Source organism: Herpailurus yagouaroundi, unplaced genomic scaffold (assembly GCF_014898765.1).
Source record: "Herpailurus yagouaroundi ecotype Mexico unplaced genomic scaffold, PumYag 182, whole genome shotgun sequence".
Lineage (NCBI taxonomy): Eukaryota > Metazoa > Chordata > Mammalia > Carnivora > Felidae > Herpailurus > Herpailurus yagouaroundi.
Genome location: NW_024412413.1, coordinates 41,851,906 through 41,871,732, shown reverse-complemented (window position 1 = coordinate 41,871,732; position 19,827 = coordinate 41,851,906).

The window sequence follows — 19,827 nt, the reverse complement described above, 5'->3', positions numbered from 1 at the left end:
GAAAATCTGGTAGAGTTCCAGGAAGTAAAGCTCACATAAGCGTGGGGGCTTTCCTAATGACTCTAGAGTTTTTATCTCTCAGATTTGTTCACACTGAGCTCCAGCCACTGATCAGTTATACTTTAGGTTTCCCTGCCATAGCACAGAGATAGAAAATGAGCATAAGCAAACCAAAGCTAGAGCGGTTTGTGGGACTAAGGAGTTTGTGATTAGGATTTTACCTTCACACAATGATGAGCTCTTACTCAACCTGGCTAAAACAATAATAAATGCATTATATAATGAAGAGTGCAGAGCCAGAATGGTCTCCAGGTGCATTATATCAATTCCTTAGCACTTCTCTGTGACCTTTGGGCTCTGCCTGATTCTGTTAGCTTTATATTCAGACTTTCACGACTTGACAACATGTAGAAGAAGAATCTTCTCATCCAATTTTCTTTTTTAAGGAGTGGATGAATCTTTAACAGATTCATCAGACTGCAACCCCCCAGTGCAGATATTTATTCACTTCTCATTGGTTAAAGTTAGATGCCTATTACCAAACCAAGGGGGAGATGGGTTGTCCAACTAGCTGTTGCTAATTATATGAGGTAAATAGATGTTAGAGAGTCAACAGCTGTGATGACAACAAGTAAAGATTAGCCTCCTTAGGCTTTAAAGTAGTTAGGTAGTTCATATTATTTCGTTTCATATGAAACAATTAGTGTCATTTGGTCACTGGTGAAGCAGTGTGACGCGATAGCTTAAAGTATAATAGAGATCAGCAAAGAAGTGCAGGGATTGGCCTTGGAGGCCACCTCTCCACTATGGAACCTCTCCCTGGGCAATTCTTGGTTGCTTGTAGAGTTCCATCCTGTGATGTTTATAACTCCAGCAGGAAGGCTATGCTCTTAATTAAACTCATGTTTATTCATTGAATTAGACTCAATCAACTTGAAAGCTTGCCTTTGTGCCCAATTTATTTGAAATTGGTCACAGCAAAGTTTCACAAAAATGAGTTGGTAATGAAGAGAAGATGGTATTTTGGTCACAAGATTAGAAAGGCCACCAGCTGTTGCTTAGTTGGCATAATCTTAACACTTTTCTCTAAACAATTATGGGCAAATTTTAAAAGTAGCAGAAATGACTGTATTCTGGGGGTGCCTGGGTGGCTCAGTCGGTTGAGCAGGTGACTCTTGATTTCGGCTCAGGTCATGATCCCAGGGTTGTGGGATTGAGCCTCATGTCAGGCTCCATGGTGAGTATGGAGCCTGCTTGAGATTCTCTTTCTCTCTCCCTCAACCTCTTACCCTCCACTTGCACTTTCTCTCTCTCTCTCTCTCTCTCTCTCTCTCTCTCTCTCTCTCAAATAAAATAAATAAAATGTTAAGGAAAAAAAAAAAAGAAAGAAATGACTAGATTCTGAAGAATCCAGCCTTGATGTACTCAAGGAAAACTCTTGCTATTGTGGAAAAATCAGATGACTTTAGGAACTAGCAAAGATAATCTTCTGTTGAAATTTAACTTCAAAACTTTTTTTTCTTTTAAGTTCAAATGCTTCTGGCTAAAATCATTAATGCAACTTACCCTTAATGTAGTGAGAACTTCCACAAGCTCAAACTTTAACCAAAGTTTAGTAATCTCTTTAATCTTGTTTACATCAACTTACTCAGCCTGACATTCCAGTAGAAGAGTAAAGTGAAGACATCAAGAAGAACAACATTCATCATCCAAATGTTCCATCAGAAGACTTTATTTTTTCCTTTTGGGACATGGTTTGAGTGAGTCAATAGGGAATAATAAATGGGCTCTTTTGTGCATTTTGATGTTTTCAAGTTCTTCCCAAATTTCTAGCTTTACTAGAAGAAAGGTCAAGCTTTTGAGGGTATAATTATTTTTGAATGGTGATGTTATCCAAGTTTATAAATATCAAATAATTCCCTTAGTCAGAATCACAAGGGTAGAATTAACATAAGAGGAACACTGTCTCATAATCAGCATATCAGAGTTGTAGAATTTTTTTTAAAAGTTAAATATAAGCTAAAAAAGTAAACCAAAAAGAACAAAATGTGCCTTGACTTAGAGGTGCTGTCTGGTCAGGGTTTAGTTAGATGAGGTTAGGGTTGAGCTTAAGTAGGAAATGCTAATACCTAACACATTGAGTAACTTACAATATATCACATATTGTTTTAAACATTTTTCCTGTAGTAACTCATCTAAGCCTTATAACAATCCTATGACGTAGGTACCATTTTGTAGGTAGAACTGAGAGACAGCAAGGTTAAGTAAAGGATCACATAGCTGATAAAGTGTGAGGCCAAGATTTGAACTCAGGCAACAGGGTAATGGTGCTCATATACTCAAACATGATGTAATTTGCCCCTGGACATGGTAAGATTTCTGTCCAGGGAGAATAGCTCCTCTTATGCTCAGAATCTTCAGTAATGCAGTGTTAGGTGTAGGACTGCTTAGAACTTAAGGGAAGAGATTATAGAGCCAGATGCCTATCACTTAGTAGCCGGATGACCATGGGTAGCTTACTTTTATTTCCTCTGGGATATAGAATTGAGCTAATCATCACATCTAGTTCTCAAATTTAGTGTGCATACGATTCCTAGGAGACTGTGATTCAGTAAGACTGTAAGGTCCAGGAATCTGTATTTTATTTTATTTAAAAAAATTTTTTTAAGTTGTTTATTTGTTTATTTAGACATAAAGAGAGAGCACAAGCAGGGAAGCAGAGAGAGAGAGGGGGGAGAGAGAGAATCCTAAGCAGGCTCTGCACTGTCAGCACAGAGCCCAGTGTGGGGCTCGAACCCACGAACCATGAGATCGTGACCTGGGCTGAAACCGAGAGTCAGACGTTTAACAGACTAAGCCACCCAGGCACCCCGGGAATCTGAACTTTAAGTAAGCACCTTAAGTAATTCTGATGTGATCTGTCTTTAGGCACCCTTTAGGAAATACTGAATTCTATTTTCCAGGAGAGGAGAAACCAGGACTGTAAAATACTGGGCACAGTCCTGGCACATGGTTGGTAGATGTGAGTGGCAGCTTTTATCTATTTCAGTGTTGCCAAGGCAGACCTAGGTGAGAAGAGATGGGAGGAGTCTCAGATCTCAGGAGATACTGCAGATGAAGGGACGTGAAGGCCAGGATGATAGTGATGACGAAGCTGATCATGACAGTGATAGAGATTCTGGCACCCTCTGCTCTGGGAAAGGTATCATAAGAAGGAGAAGAAGGAGGAAGCTGCCATTTCCTCTCATTCTCATTCCCAAATCTTAAAAAGGATTTAATTAGGTTTGCTTCCAGGTCTAACAAAAGAAGCCTACTCTATTTTGAGGGTCCCTCTGCCCATTCTCTCCCCATATTCCCTTATGTACTTGCACATGCCAGTTTTCTTTACTGGAAAAAAATCTTTCACTCTGCAATTTAATGCGAAAAATGCAAATGTCGAGATGAGGTAATGTTGAGTTTGAATGTGCTTCAGTGGCGTCATGAGTCAGCCATTTAATAAATGCCCATACCCACTTAATAAATCCTTCCTTGTTTTGATAGGTCAAAGTAGTGCAGGAAACTGGAGCTCTTACCATTCCTAAAACAATGGAAGGAAATCTATGAGGAGGGAGAAGCAGGATAAGGTGCAGAAAGAGTACTGAAGCTGGCATAGTAACTACACACTGTGTCTAGCTCTGATCGACTTTGCTCTTTCAGCTGGGCTGGTGCCCTTTGGAATCCTAGAGAAGGGTAGTTTTGTCATGCAGCTGCAAACACAGCCAGCATAATTTTGCATAATTTATGAACTTAAACTCAATTGTTTTCAAAGGATTTGCTAATGGAGGCAGCTTTATGTGGTGGCGTAGTAAGTAATGTCGGGGCCACAGAAATGTGGTCTAAGAATAGATCCACAGCCTATCTTATCATAAAAAAATGTTGTGGCTACATTTTAAGCCTAATATAACAACTTTTGCGCTACCACTAAAATATCTTAAAATAGAACATTCTCAAGTGTATTCTATTTATTTCATATATGTTAAAAATCACAGAGCACAAATATATATTGGAAGTCCTCAGGGACTGGGGCTTGGGTGCTTTGAATTTTGGTGGAAAACAGAAGGAGGTTTCCAAGTCCCTGGACGCATAGCATGAAGTCTGGAGTTAGACTCACCTGTGTGGGATTTGTGTGACCTTTTGCAAATCACTTAACATCTCTGAACCTCAGTCTTTAAAAAAAAAAAAAAAAAAAACAAAGAAAAAGCCCCAAAAAACGTTTAATGCTTTTCTTTGTTTCTGAGAGAGAGCGAGACAGAGCACAAGCTGGGGAGGGGCAGAGAGAGGAGAAGACCTAGAATTTGAAGCCAGCTTCAGTCTCTGAGCTGTCAGCATAGAACTTGACGCTGGGCTCCAACCCATGAACCATGAGATCATGACCTGAGCCAAAGTCTGACACTTAACCGGCTAAGCCACCCAGGTGCCCCTGAACCTCAGTCTTTTTAATCTGTTAAATGACGACATGAAAATTTAATAAAATAATGCATGTAAAACGCCCATATTACATGTCTAGTACATAACACAGAGACATTCAAGGTAGAAGCCCTTATCATAACTTCTTAAATTTGTGTTATCTCTGTAATGGGACATCAGTTTGTTATATATGTTCAGGCAACTTCATATTAAAATTTGAATTCTGTTTGGCTTTCTAAAATATTTTGTGTAATAGGATTCATGATATTTGAAAATATATAGTGAATACCATAATCAATATTTATTTGATTTTGGAGGCTTCAAATTACTTAGAAAACACCCTAATGCTTAAAATTGCAGCAGGCATATTGTAACCAGGAGGCCACATGCAGGAAAACAAACGGTAACGCCTGATAATAGTGAAACAGAAAGACTGAAGAGCCTGGAACACCTATGTAATCATTGAGTGATTATATGAGCCCCAGATTGCCTACTCTGTACACCTTGTTATATCAGAAAAATTAACCCCTATTTGTTTAAGTCTCTGTGGTTTGTTTTCTTTTACTTGAAGATGAATACATTCCTTCAATTAATAAAGACTAAGCTATTCTGGGTGAGATAAGGAGGGATTCCCCCCTACTCTAGAGAACAGATGATTCAGCTGACAAGATGGAGTATGCTTGAAACCAAATACAGACTGGGGTCATTAAAACTCACTGGAGTATCCAGAGGATCTTTTTTTAAAATTTTTAAAAAATGTTTTATTTACTTTTTGAGAGCAAGAGATGGAGTGTGAGTGGGGGAGGGGCAGAGAGAGAGGGAGACCCAGAATTTGAAGCAGGCTCCAGGCTCTGAGCGGTCAGCACAGACCCTGATGCGGGGCTTAAACCCACGAACTGTGAGACCAGAGGATCTTTTAAGAGCCACAATGCCCACTGTTCAAAGTTGTTTGCAGTGTTGTACTGTTGTCAGTACAATGTATTAGCCTTATTCAGATTTTGTGAATGGAATCTTGTAGAAATTAGGGTTAAATCTCTCACCTGGATCAAAAAGGTACATAACTGAGAAAACACATGTGGAAGTAGGAATCCCCAGATCACACTGGCTTTGGAAACATAAGTCTATGTGGAATCCACAGATATTTAGAGGTGAGCCCTATGCTTGCACAGGGAATGGTATTTACAGTTGGGATTTGGACCAATTTTATGAGAGTGTTGGAGTTGGAAGGCTTTTGGATGACTTTTGGATTGCATGTCTTTAATCTGATGACTTTACAGCGAATTGGCCAAATTGGAGAATCCTAATAGTGTACTTTTATATCAGAATCCTTTTAAATGTTTTATTTTTCCTCTTCTAAATAGGAAATCTAAAGATAAAATGCTGAATTGACTCTTTTCATGCTATGAAAGTATACAAATGATAAAGAATGACATTTGTGCTAGCTAATGCCATACAGTAGCCCACACAAACACTATTCTTCCAGTTGGACAGATCAAAAAGTTAAAACTACATTTCCTAGACTCCCTTGCAGCTAGGGTTCTCAATGTCAATTCAGTTCTGCCAATTAATGCACCCAAGAGAGATTTGAAAGTTGGAAGTAAGGTAGAAACCATCTTCCTGTGGTTCTTGACTATTCCTGCTGACACATAAGATTCAGGAATTGTCAACCTTTCTGATGGCAACCCTCCAGGGTCTATCCTCCAGCTTCCTGGGTGTTTAGGGGCAGTTGCAACTTTAGCAAAAGTTATTCTGATTTGTGAGGCTGGTGTCCTACTCCGGAGATGAGCCCCCATGGCCACACAGAATCTGTGACTCTGCCCCCTTCTGGCTGTAGATGATTAGAGACCAGTATGTATATTTAGCCAGGCAGATCAGTCTCTCTCTGTTAGGATTCAGAATTAGAGCACAGATTCTAGTTCTGTGGTCCTCAAATTTCAGATGCATAAGGATCATGAGGAGCTTGGGAAAAAGGAGGAAAAAGTTATTTTTAAAGGCCACTTTCATATATCTCAATTTTGAAGCCACTATTGTCCCTAAACACTCCAGAAACTAGAAAATGAGCACTAGAATTACTCTACTCTAGAGTTTCATATTTCCACACCAACAATAATGTATCAGAAGCTACAATGTGTTGGGTATATATTGTTACAAGTCTTCTGACTCCTGCATTATGTGTGAGGCCAATTAGGCTCAGAGAGAAGAATAATTTACCCAAAATACATGACTGATAGATGCTAGTTCCAAAATTTGAATCAAGGCCATTAACCCTATCTCCTCATGTTTCTGCTTCACAAACACACACTGGAGATACGTAAGTGAACAAAGCAGGGCAAAGTTCCTGACCTCACAGAGCTTGCATTCTAGTGGAGGGAGATGACAATAAATCAATTACTATAAGTGCTAGGAAGAAAAGTCAGTTTATAGAAGTAAAAATGTATTTATGCTTGCTCAGGTAAACAATGTGAGCATTATGAGAGCATATATGTTCTTATTTATCTGATAACCTCCCCCACTAATTTTAGAATTCTTTCTTACTTTCTTATCTCTACTCAAACCCAATCCTAACTTACTCAGTTAGATTTTTTTTTTTTTTGGTAAAGGACCAGAGAGTAAACATCTTAGGCTTTGCCGGCCATCACTCTACTGCTATAATGTGAGAGCAGCTGTAAACAATATATAAACAAATGAGCATGGCTATGTTTCAATAAAACTTTATTTACAAAAACAGGCTGCAGGCTAGGTTTGCTAGGGCCATAGCTTGCCAACTCCTGATCTAGAGCATTGAGAAATTGCTAAAAAAGAAAGAAATATATACATAGCTACCTAAATTCCTTTGAACTTTGGTAGATATTCCAGTAACTTTGATTTAATGGTGATTGAGAAAAAAAAAATCTCTAAAGAATTATACCCACTTACTTGAATAACTCCTACTTTTCTTTGACCTCAGATACTGAAGAGCATGGGAATAGGAGAAAAGAAGGAAATAGTTTAGGCATGCCAGGCACGTTGGAGTTAAAGTGCTGGCTGAAGGTTACGGTGAACACAATGTGGTTTGTAGTATTTTGCAATAAAGTAAATGTTGAAGTTATTCCAGGAAATACTGTAACCGTCATACAGCTGTAACCAAATACAGCCAATTTAGTCAAATAAAAACTGGTGCACTGGAGCGTGATTTAATGTATTATGAAAGATTTTCATGAACTTGGAAGCCTGGTTATGACCATGGTGACTAGACCCCAGAGAAGCCAAAAGCATTTTCCTGGATACTTGAAAATAAAGAAAAAGAGCAAGATTGCATTAGGAACGATCAGCTTTCCTATTTATTGTGCTATCTGGTCCCTGGTAAGAAATATTAAGACAAAGCAAAGTAGAAATACTTAAACAACATTAACCAGTGAGATTGCTACATAGAAGGAGGGGCTTTTACTTTTGGAGAAGGACTACAGCTGACCTGTAGAGGTGTGTCGTTGGTGGGATATGTGCAGGGGGAAAAGGCACTGGAAAGGGAGGTCAGTAAATGATGTAACCCACCTGGCATATTGGGTAGATTACAGCTGTACCCCAAGATCCTAGCATAAAGCAGAATTTAGGACCAGACAAGTCTTCAAGATCTAGGGACATTCTCCTTCTGCAGCGGCCACCTCAGTCAGAGGAGGCTCAACCCTTTGAGATGATCTCTTGGGATGTTGGGCTGATCCCAAGGCTGTCCTCTTATCAGGGTAAACAAGGATAGATGTTAACTTCACGTGATTCAGGGCCACACAGATGGCATCATTGCCCTGGCTGTTATTGGTAACTCAAATGAGGCTATGCCCCAGTGATGGACACTACCTGTCAGTTGTGAGATCTAAGTTCTTTTCGCTCTGTGGACTACCCAGGCTGGTCTGTGGAGATACTTATTCTGTATCTGGGCTTCCTCTCCCTGATGAGTGGGCAGTATGAGCCTGGAATTTACTATCTGTGGTTAGTACTTGGGACTGATAGTAAAACATGCATTAGAACTTGGAAACAGGGAAATGCTATTGCTCCCTTGGAGTTAAGTTAGTAAAGTAACACAAATAGCACATGATGGATGAATACCTTAAGAAAAACACAGATGTGTCAAAGGTCAAAAGGAAGAATGGCAAGGACTGGAAATCCAGTCCAATCCAGATGGAATGTAAGAGCAACTGATACTGTAATTGTTACTGTTATATCTGAAGGATTACTCTGGGAACAAAGAGGATGCAGGAGTTAAGCTGAAGACAAGAAGGACATCCTGAAGAGTAAGAATTATCTGTGTCACCAGCTCTGCCCTTTAGCAAGGATGCTCTGACCAGCTGATATGAAAGTTCCCACCCAACCGGCTACTACATTGGTGTGATTATTGTCATAGAGTTTATTCCTTGTGCTGAGTGCTTTATATTGTAACATTCAATCCTGATAAAACCCTAGGTGATTATCATTACCTCTACTTATGCCTGGGCTGAGAGAGACCAAATGATTTACCTCCTATCTCACAGAGAGTTCACGGCAGAGCTGGTACTTGGGCCCAGACTGTCTGAAATGGAAGTTCACTCTTTTAATTCTCTGCTCTACTACTTGTCATGTACACATGTATATTTCCCCCCCTCCCCCCCCTTGAGGTGGGGCCACCACAGATTGATCCCAATGGCCTTTAACATCATTCAACCAATATATTTGGGTTTTTAAAAAGAATTTATTTAGAAAATATCATAGTGTAAGCAAATTGTACCACATCGATGTTTTCTCTTTCTTTTTTTTGATATTTATTTATTTTTGAGAGAGAGCATGTGCACACAAGTAGGGGAGGGGCAGACACAGAATCTGAAGCAGGCTCCAGGCTCTGAGCTGTCAGCACAGAGCCCACCATAGGGCTTGAACCCTGATACGGGGCTCAAACCCAGGGAGCAGTGAGATCACGAACTGAACTGAAATGGCACGCTCAACCGCCTGAACCACCCGAGCACCCCTGGATTTTCTTTTAATATAAGACTCATGATGCAAAGCTTAAGCCACTCATGAGAACTGTGCTTCCCTAGAAAGTCGGAGTTTTTTAAAAGAACACCTGTGAACCATACGCAATTAATAAAGACTTCCCTTAAAGCAGAGGCCAGCCAGGATCCTGCTCTGTTGTGTTCTGCCACAGACAGCAGAAGTGGTCTTGTTTCTTGCATTCCCACCACCAGTTACTGTGTGTCCACTGACCATACTTCCCAAGTATGGGGAGTGGGGCAAAGAGTGCTGGAAACAGAGGGGTTATTATGGAAGTAACTTGGTGACAAGGAACATACAGGTGCATATCTTAAGGGAGCCTGGTCTAGTGGGTACTTATTTTTATGTGTGACAGTAAAAATGCTTAACAACCAGGATGGCCTGGCTTACAAGGATGCTGGCCTTGGTAGTAACATAGCCTGTGTCAGCCTTGACCCACCCCACCCACTTCAGTCTTTGATCTGGAAATCACCTTAATCCCACTCTTCATACAGCAGAGAGTCGACCTCCTTCAAGGCAGAAAAAGTAGAGTCAGCCTCTAAAATGACTACTTAGAAGCAGAATTGAAAGCCAGAGTTCTGGCTTGGGCCTCCTTGGTCCCCATACCCAGGCCTGGGAAAGCTCACCTAAATCCCCTTGCCCCAGGTGGCAAATACAACCAGAATCTTTCTGAGTTACTTGTCAACTGTCTTGGTTGGGGGAGACCAAACCACAATGGCTCTAGCACAGTAGAAGTGTATTTCTCTGTCAGTCAACAACTGGAACAAGCTCAGCAAGTAATTCTCGTCTCCATGTGGAGAGCCAGTAATTCAAGTTCCTTCCCTCTTAAGTCTTGACCGGCCCCCAGAGTTGTCTTCTCACCTGCAACAAGCTAGCTGAAGGAGAGAAGAAGAGAGAGAGGAGGTTTTGAATCAGACACATTTGAGGGCAATTATGAGCTCCACCATTTGCAAATGACAGCCTCAGCATGAACCCTCTGAGCCTGGGTTCCTCATCTGAGGGTTAAATGAGATGTCATGTTTAGTGCAGTGCTCAGCTCAATAAGTAGTATTTATTATTAGGTGCATGGAATACTTCCCTAAAAACCACTCTGTGACATTAGTATTATCCCCATTTTACAGTGGAGGAAACTGAGGTCACACAGCAGATAAATGGCAGAGCTGAGACTGGAATCTAAAACACGGGCTCCTAATGACGGAACGATACTTTCTCATAAATGGGGGAATAACTGACCTCTGGCATAGGATAACTGAGTTCCTGATGCTCTTTTTAAATGTTTTCAATATTAACTAGATTCACTAGACCTATTCTAGATCTAGAATGTCACCGTCAAATCACTTTCCTTTTTTCCATCCACTCTAGGCCTGAAGAAAGGCTGACTACCTTCAGTAACTTGTATAGCATCAACAGCCTGCTGGTGAACAGCATGTGGAAATACTTGCTGACACAGAACAAAGGTGAACTTGAATAACATGTTTTTTTTTTTTTAATTTCCAAAAGAGACCTTTCAAAATACTTCCCTTTAGAGAGTAATTACCAGAAAAGGTTATACTTTAAGAAAACAAGTTTGGATGGAGAAGATAGAGTTTTTAAGAAAATATTTTACTTTTTACAAGTTAGAAAACATATGGAATTTCCACTTTCACATAGTTCATAAATGATTTTGCCTGGTTTTCTTGAAACTTGATTCTCCAAACTCCAAAGTCAGCAAAGTCGGAAGATGAGTTGGTGTCTGGAACTGATATTCCAAAGACTAGCTTATGATACAGGACAAATTGTTCAGGAAGGAAGGGAGACCTCTAGATTACAGGGGATGAAACTTTTTTTTTGTTTTCAGCTATCAAGTTTTGACCTGATCTTACCTCTCAGAGCCCTAAAAACTTTTCTATTTCTGGACTAAAAAAGTACTCTGCTTATCATTAACTTCTGACATTTTCAAGGAAATGAGTACAATTAGGACTCTACCCTAAAAGCATTTGTATGCCACGTTCTACGTACAAAGCAGGAAAAGTTGAATGAAAATATAGGGCTCCCTGGCAATTTAATTATTTGATGCCTTTTGGATTAATAGTTTTTAGTTATTCCAGCATTTGTTTAATGGGGGTGTGGTTGTGACTGAGAAAATAATTTTTGTTTTTTCACTGCAATGTACATTTTGCCGGCTACATAGCAAAGCTGTGAAACTAGAGGTTGGCACATATTTCCGATGGATTCCTATAATGTTTGGGTGAATCTTTATGGATTGTTGGGCTAGCAGGAACCTCAATATTGTTCTGAATACAAACCTTCCCTTGTATCAGTTAGCAATTGCTGAGTAACAAACCATCCCCAAATGGGGGGTGGATTTAAAAAAACCATTTGTTATTTCTCACTAGTCTATGGGTCCACTGGGTAGATTGACTGACCTGGGCTCGGCCTGACTGACATTAACTGGGCTTGTGTGTGTGTTTTCTGTGAACTGGTGGGGTGGTCGGGAGATGCCTGGTTTAGAAAGATCTCTGCTGCCACAGGGTGCCTGGGTGGCTTAGATGGTTAAGCATCTGACTTTGGCTCAGGTCACGATCTCACGTTTCGTGGGTTCGAGCCCCGCATTGGGCTCTGTGCTGACAGCTCAGAGCCTGGAGCCTGCTTCGGATTCTGTGTCTCCCTCTCTCTCTGCCCCTCCCCCACTCTCACTCTGTCTCTGTCCCTCAAAAATGAATAAATGTGAAAAAAGAAAGAAAGGAAGGAAGGAAGAAAGATCTCTGCTGACATGAATCACCTCTTCACCAGATGGTCTCTCATCTTACACCTGGGTAGCCCAGATTTTTTCTCATGGTGGGAGCAGAAGTCCAAAGTAGAAAAAGATCACACATGGTTTGACATGTCACCATTTCTACGTGATTCTTTTAGCCAGAGTAAGTCCCAGGCTAGCCAAATTTAAGGGGTGGGGAAATGGGGTTTACCAGATGATACAAAGAACTGCAAAGTCACATTGCAATGAGCATGGATAAATAAGGGTGAATAGAGAAGTAGGGCTGTATTTATACTCCATATACCATAACCTCTAACAGTAATATTGTAAAGTGAAAGATGTTTGTCTTTGGTTAACTCACTGGTCCCTTTCCTATGGCATATGTTAGTTGAAAGCTTAGTGGATTTGAAGTCAAAAGATTGAAGTTCTATTTCTTTTCACAAGTCATTCTGGTCTCTGAGCGTTAATTTGTTCAACTTTAAATTGGTATGATGATGGGGTGCCTGGGTGGCTCAGTGGTTCAGTGTCAGACCCTTGATTTTGGCTCAGATCATGATCTCACGGTCATGAGATCCAAAGGTCATGAGATCAAGCCCCAGGTCGGACTCTATGCTGAGCATGGAGCCTACTTGGGATTCTCTCTCTCTCTTTCTCTTTCTCTCTCTCTCTCTGCTCCTCCCCCACTCTTTCTCTCTCTCAAAATAAATAAATAAACATTTTTAAAAATAGTGTAATGACATAGGTCCACCTGCATTCTGGGTTTTTGTTTTTTACTGTATAAACTCTCATGTGTTTAATAAATAAGGTTAAAAAGAGACCCTTTCAGGGTACCTGCGTTGTTCAGTCAGATAAGTGTCCAACTCTTGATTTCAGCTCAGGTCATGATCCCAGGGTCATGGGATCAATCCCCACATTGGACTTTGTGCTGAGCCTGCTTAAGATTCTTTCTCTTTCTCCCTCTGCCCCTGTTCCCCACTTGCTTTCTTCTTCTTTCTCTCTCTCTCTCAAAAAAAGTGAGATACTTTCTCTTAGTTATTCAGAATGTTTATGCTGGTTCTTGGCCTCTGAAGCCTCTCCACCACCACCACCACCCTGTCCTTACTCCATGAAAATATGTTTGCTCTACTTGGTTTTGTCTTTCAAAACCCCCCTCCCACCCTGTTCTGGACCCGCCACAATTCTGACATTATTCCTCCATTAAAGTTAACTCACCTAATGTCTTTTTCTTGCCTTGAAATTGTTTAGCTTGAAACTGGTAAAAGACTTCAACCAAAAATGATATTGATTTTAAATAAAATTGCCATTTTAACATCGGCCTTCTGAGGAGAACAGGACTATTTCCACACTTCTGTTAAGCTGCACTGTCTTCTCAAAGCACTTTGCATGCACTTCTTCAGTAATTACAACCATTTCTTGAGCACTGATAAGGACTTTGGATACTTTTTTTTTTTTCTCCTCATATTGACTAGATGTCAAGAGTTCAGCCCTGCCATTGACTAGCTGTGTGATTTTGGGTAAAGCCTTCACTTCCATTTTATTTTTCTCACTTCTAAACTGAAGAAATTTGACAAATTGACCTTAAGAGGCCCTTCTTTCTGGGAGAACTTATGATATTCTAGGATATTTACAAAGTGAGATATGGAGAATCCAGCATTGTTTTGAATACTTCTTTATTTTGTGATTTAGTAAATCAAGTATTCTGTAGCCGATGATCACTTAGAAAAGAGGAAATCAAAATTATAATTAAAATAGCTAATATTTATTGAGTAGGTTTAGATTCTTGCTTGAAGCTGTTTGCTGTAAGAACCATCTCACCTTTTTTTTTATAGTTCAGTGTCAACAGAAAAGTTTTCATGCTGTCAAATAATGGATATAGCTAATATGATATAGCTATATCTCTAATATAGAGAAAGTGCTTTCTCTATAGAGGGGAGATAACAGAGGAAGAAAGAAAAGGAGGAGGGAAGGAGGAATGGAAGAAACTAATACTTACTGAACTCTTACTAGGTGTGTGGTAAGAAACAGTTATGTACACATGATCCTTGGCAGAGACAGCTAGGTGTTGTCCAAATTCTAGGCCTTCTTCTTGGGCCCTCAGCCAGATTACATCTCCCAGCCTCTTGCAGATGGTTCTATCTATGTGCCTGAGTTCAGTCGGCAGGATGTGAGTAGAAGTGATGTGTTCTGCCTCCAGCTCCGACTTCAAAAAAGCCTTGCAAACATACTTCTCCCACTCTTTCCCACTTCCAGCTTGCTTGGATGGAGATCATGTTCACGGTGATCTTGAAAGTCATTTGTCTAAGACAGCGGAACGGCTGTTAACCTCCTGCCCTGAACGTTTGAGACATTGTACATTTGGAAGTCCATCTGTTGGAACAGTTTAACGTATCCTTGCCAATATACAACATTAAATTTCAAATAGTCTCTATGAGGTGGAGACCATTTTTTTTTTTTTTTTTATAGAAGAGGACCTGAGGCACAAAGTGAGGAGGTAACTTTCTCGGGTTATGCAAGTGGCAAAGCAAAGTTTAAACTCCAGTTCATCCAACTCTGTTCACACAGAAGACTGCAAACGGTCTGTTCATGCATAGAGAAAAGCCTAACAGAGTTCTACAGTAGCAATCCTCTTCATACTTCTTCTCCATGTTGGACAAAGAACATCTTTGATGAATTAATGAGCTAAGATAGTAATTCCTACAACATTCTGAACTCAAGATGAACGAGAGGCAATGTGCCACAATGGTGTTAGTCTGACATAATCTAAATCTGCCATTTGCTGACTCTCTAACATTAGCAAAACATTTAATTTCTGTGGGTCACAGCTTTCCTATATGGAAAATGAAAGTAAAAATTAAAATAAAAAAACAAACAATCATTTGTATAAGAATCACTGCTGAATGGTTATCTATCAAAGTTTTCTGTTCCTATTTCCCTTTTATCAATAGCTCTTTCTCAAAAATACAGCATACCTTGTACTCTACTGAATCATACAAAGTAGCTCTGTCCTGGGGTGTAAAAACCTTGAAAAAACAGTGTTGAGTATTAAATAACATTTTGAAGATTAAAAGAAATAATAAATGTGAAGACCTACCACAGTGCCTAGCATGTAATAGGTGCTCAGTTATACGATCTTTCTCATAAGGCAAAAATGAATCCTTGTTAGTACTGTGTCTGGTACTGTGTTCAGAGTTGCTCGAGCATTCCGGTTTCCTTTTCCTGAATTTATCTATTGGGATATGATTTGCCTTACTAGTAGCATAAGTCAGAAGCACCCTGCTCTGTTTTTCAGGAAAAGGAGGTGATTTGGGCTGCAGCCATGTTCTCATTAGAGAAAATGAGGGCAGTTAATGTGTTCAGGAACAACAAAGCTCTTTTAGTTGCTTAGCAACTGAAGCTGGGGGGTTGGGCAGAGGCTACGTAAGCGGTGGGGGAGAAAAACAGAGAGGAGCATAAAAAGTGATTTTAATGTACAGGTCATTCCCAGGTGGAGGAAAAGAGATACATGTATATAGCTGTGGTATTCACAGCTCTAGCTATTTGTTACCTGGCTGGAAAATTTAATGAAATATTTTGAAATGCAGCAGTGGGTAAATTACAGGGAACATTTATTGTCCTAATGCAATATGTAAACTGTTTATTTAGCATGGAAATACGGGAATGATTTAGAAATCCGCTACATTTGGAAATTTGTCCTTCTCAATAGACACTACTGCCACCACGTGGACAATGCTGGGAGCCTACGGGGAGCTGAAGGAATGAGGGACAGGAGCGAGAGGGGCCCACCTCTGGGGAATGTGGGAGTGGTCTACAGACTGTTGGTTCGTGTACCCCTTAGCACAATTTTGAAACTTTCTGGTGCATTTTTAAGTTGGTATGTAAAAATTTTAATTGTAAGTTGAAATGGTTGTTAAGAATATAATCTCCTATGGTTATGAATATCGCCATTTAAAAATAAAACTGCCATGTCACTCCTTTTAATGTATATACCGTGGACTCTAAATGCCATAGGGATCTGATATATACCATCAACCATTTTAAAATTTCATGAGCAAGCTCTTTTAAATGAGTAATAGTCACATAATTCCTTTTCTCCCTTAAACTTCTATTTGAATTCTACTTTCCCTATAGACTAATGTCCTGATGTTTTATACATATATGTTAAATATATATATATATATAATATATCTACAATATATATATTATATATATAAGGTTATACATATAATGTTATATATATCATATTTTTTTTCTTAACAAAACTATATAAATTAGAATTTAAGTTACAAAATTTTTCTGTGACTATAAGGCTTTAGTTATCTATATTTTTTTAGTACACAATTGATTGAAAAACACAAATATATTACAGATGTTGATCAAGAACTATTAAACATTAAAAAGTAGTGCTGTATTCGGAAATCTACACCTTAGATAGATGAAGCTTTAAAAACATTAGGTCACTTACGTATGATGGATATTTGTTATTGCTAGAATCTGGAAAGGATCAGCATCAATATTATATGTATTATATATTTTTTCCAGTTGGAAGCTTCAAGAAACTTCATTCACAGAAATACATAATGGGACTGGAAGAAATTTTATTAGAAAATGTAACCCAAATTCTTTAAATGATTTCTGAGTTACTTGCCAAAAATGACCTAGTACGCTTTCTATATATATTTCTCTATATATTTATTTCCACAATCAGTGGACAACTGTCTTAGCTTTGCTTCAATGGCATTGACAGCAAAAGAATTGGAAGCTCTCTGACCAGCAAAAGGGTTTGGTACCCAGTCATTAGAATTATTTACTTTCTCAGCACCAATACCAATATTTAAAATCATCTCTGTGATGGACGTCCCATAGATTTCTATACTCCAAACAGTGCACCTTTGCAATCTTTGGGTAGGATATAAACTCTTCTTATGAGAGGAAGGGCTTACAGAGGGGAGATGAGAACAGAGTATTATAAAAACGCAACATGGGGCACCTGGGTGGCTGGGTGAACATCTGACTTCAGCCCGGGTCATGATCTCATGGTTCATGAGTTCAAGCCCTGCATCGGGTTCTCTGCTGTCACCACAGAGCCTGCTTCATATTCTCTGTACCCCCTTTTCTGCCTCTCTCCTGCTTGTGCATGTGCTCTTTCTCTCTCTTTCTCTCTCAAAAATAAAATAATTACCCCTCCCCCCCCCAGCCAAACCCTAGAATACAACGTAGCATAACATGTCATACCAGAGTAACAATTGGGCAGAGATCACCAAGGCTATTAAGGTTAGGAATTACCAAGATTATCAGTTATGATATGATTTAAAAATGAATACAAATAGAATTTGAAGATGGAAGGGAATTTGATTCCTTTAAAAATTGTTTGGATATATAACTACCCCTCGAAAATGATTTATACATCCCAGTACAAAATCCCTGGTTTATCCCCAAAACCACTGTGTGATGACATTTGCCTAAAGTCTGATACCAAATTGGGCTGTGGCAATGGGAGGTCAGGTGGAGTTTTCAAAGGGTTGAATTTATTGAGTTTAAATAACTCTTCCTTAGTTTGCTTAGTCTTCTGCATTAAAAAGGAGAGGGAGAGAGTGTTGTGAAATGTTAATAGTGATTTTGAAAGCCCATGCTCTGTCGATTCTTCATTTATTGTGCTTTTTAAATTGTGACAAGATAGCCTAAATGAAGGTGAGGTAGTAAATGACCCCAATTCTCAGTGATTTGAGAACAAGTTTTATTCATGTTCATGCTGCATGGTCATTGCAGGTTGGCTATGACTCTGCTCCTTGCTGAAGGCCGTGACAGAGCAGCTTCCCCTTGGGACATGTGGTTTCTTGGCAGAAGGAAAAACAGACATAGAAAACCATGAGCACTGTCTTAAAGCCTGCTCCAAAGGGACACTCATCACTTCCACCTAGGTTTCTTTGGAAAGGTAAGTGTATAGCCTCTGCTGAGTTCAGCACGGTAAGGTTGTACAAACTTCCTCCAGGATGGGGCAGCAGCTATTCTGACTGATGTTACAGCCTCCTGCACCCATGCAGGAGCCCCTGACTTATCATAGAGAGATAGTAATCATTTTCTAAGATTATTGTATAAAATATTAAATATTTTTACATACTCTCACATCTTATGTAAAATGTTTATATATTTATATGTTATACAAATATGTAAAAATATTTATTTTAGTTAAAAAATTACAAAATATTTCCAACATCCAGAAGAGGTTAATATAACAAAACCATGAGTGCTTGTATGCTAAAATTACCAACTGTTAACATTTGCCCCATTGACTTCAGATTCCTTTGTTAAAAAAGAAATAAAACATTGTAGATGCAGTGGGAGTATTCCACCAACCCCATCTTATACTTCTTTTAAGCCTTTTCATTTCTAGAAGTAACTATCCTGATGCCAGAGTACATTCTTTGTGTCTATTCTTTTTATTATTTATTACATAAGTGCTTTATCGCTTCTCGGCCTTTTGGCTAAGATCAAGTGTATTACAAAAGTGCTTTAAAAATATACATAATGTAGAATGTGCATGTCTCTTTACCTATTACTTTTTCCACTTAGTACTCTGTATTTTAGACGTATCCATGTTGATGCATGTAGGTCTAGTTATTTCACTGAAAGTATTTAATAGTAGTATGCGATATGAATCGATCACTATCCATGTTGTTTGAACTTGAGTTTGTTTACAGCTTTTTGTTATTTCAAAAATGGAAAGATAAACACCTTTGTATGTGCTTCTGTGTACAGACAAGGGTTTCTTCATGATTTAGGTCCTCAAAATGAGTGAAACACTTCACTGGAATGGCCTTGCAGGGTTGAAAAAGCTAATTGCTTTTGCATACCAAGCTGAAGCTTTATAAATGGCAGCTCCAAAGGGCAGAGTTAAACAGGAAATGGGGCCCAGTGTTACCTGAAACCATCTGGGCAGAGAGTTAGAGGCAGCCTCACGAGACTTTTCTGGGCCCCTGAGGCATGCACAAGGCAGTGAAAGACCAGCGCCCTAGAAAACCAGCAGTTTTCCCTGGGGCTGCAAGCGGCATGGTGAATGTAGGACTGCGAACCAGCAGACTTGACACAGGCAGTGGTTGGATGAGGCCCAGCAGGAGGTACCAGGGAGGTGGCAGAACTGGTAGGTACCAAGGGTTTAAGAAGACACAAGGAAGGCCCCCCGGGTAGCTCGGTCGGTTGAGCGTCCAACTCCCGGTTTCTGCTCAGGTTATGTTCCTGAGATCAAGCCCCGAGGCGAGCTCTGCGTTGACAGTGTGGAACCTGCTTGGGATTCTCTCCCTCCCCCTCTCTCTGCTCCTCCCCTGCTCTCTCGCTTGCTCGCTCTCTCTCTCTCTCTCAAAAAAAAAAAATATATATATATATATATATATATATATATATATATATATGTTTAAAAGGGATACAAGGGACTACACAGCAGAAGGAAAAATGTACTTCTCAGCTGATGTCTGTTTGAACTGATAAGGACTGAAAAGCCATTTGTCCTTCCCCAGGCAGTGATGCCATGTGACTGCAGGGAGAGGGGGCGGATGCTAGTGAAATTGCCACCCGCATCTATATCCCGCTTATTACACTCTAACAGAACCAAGTTTCGTTCAAGTGTCAACCCTGCCCCCGTTGAGCCCATGTGCTTC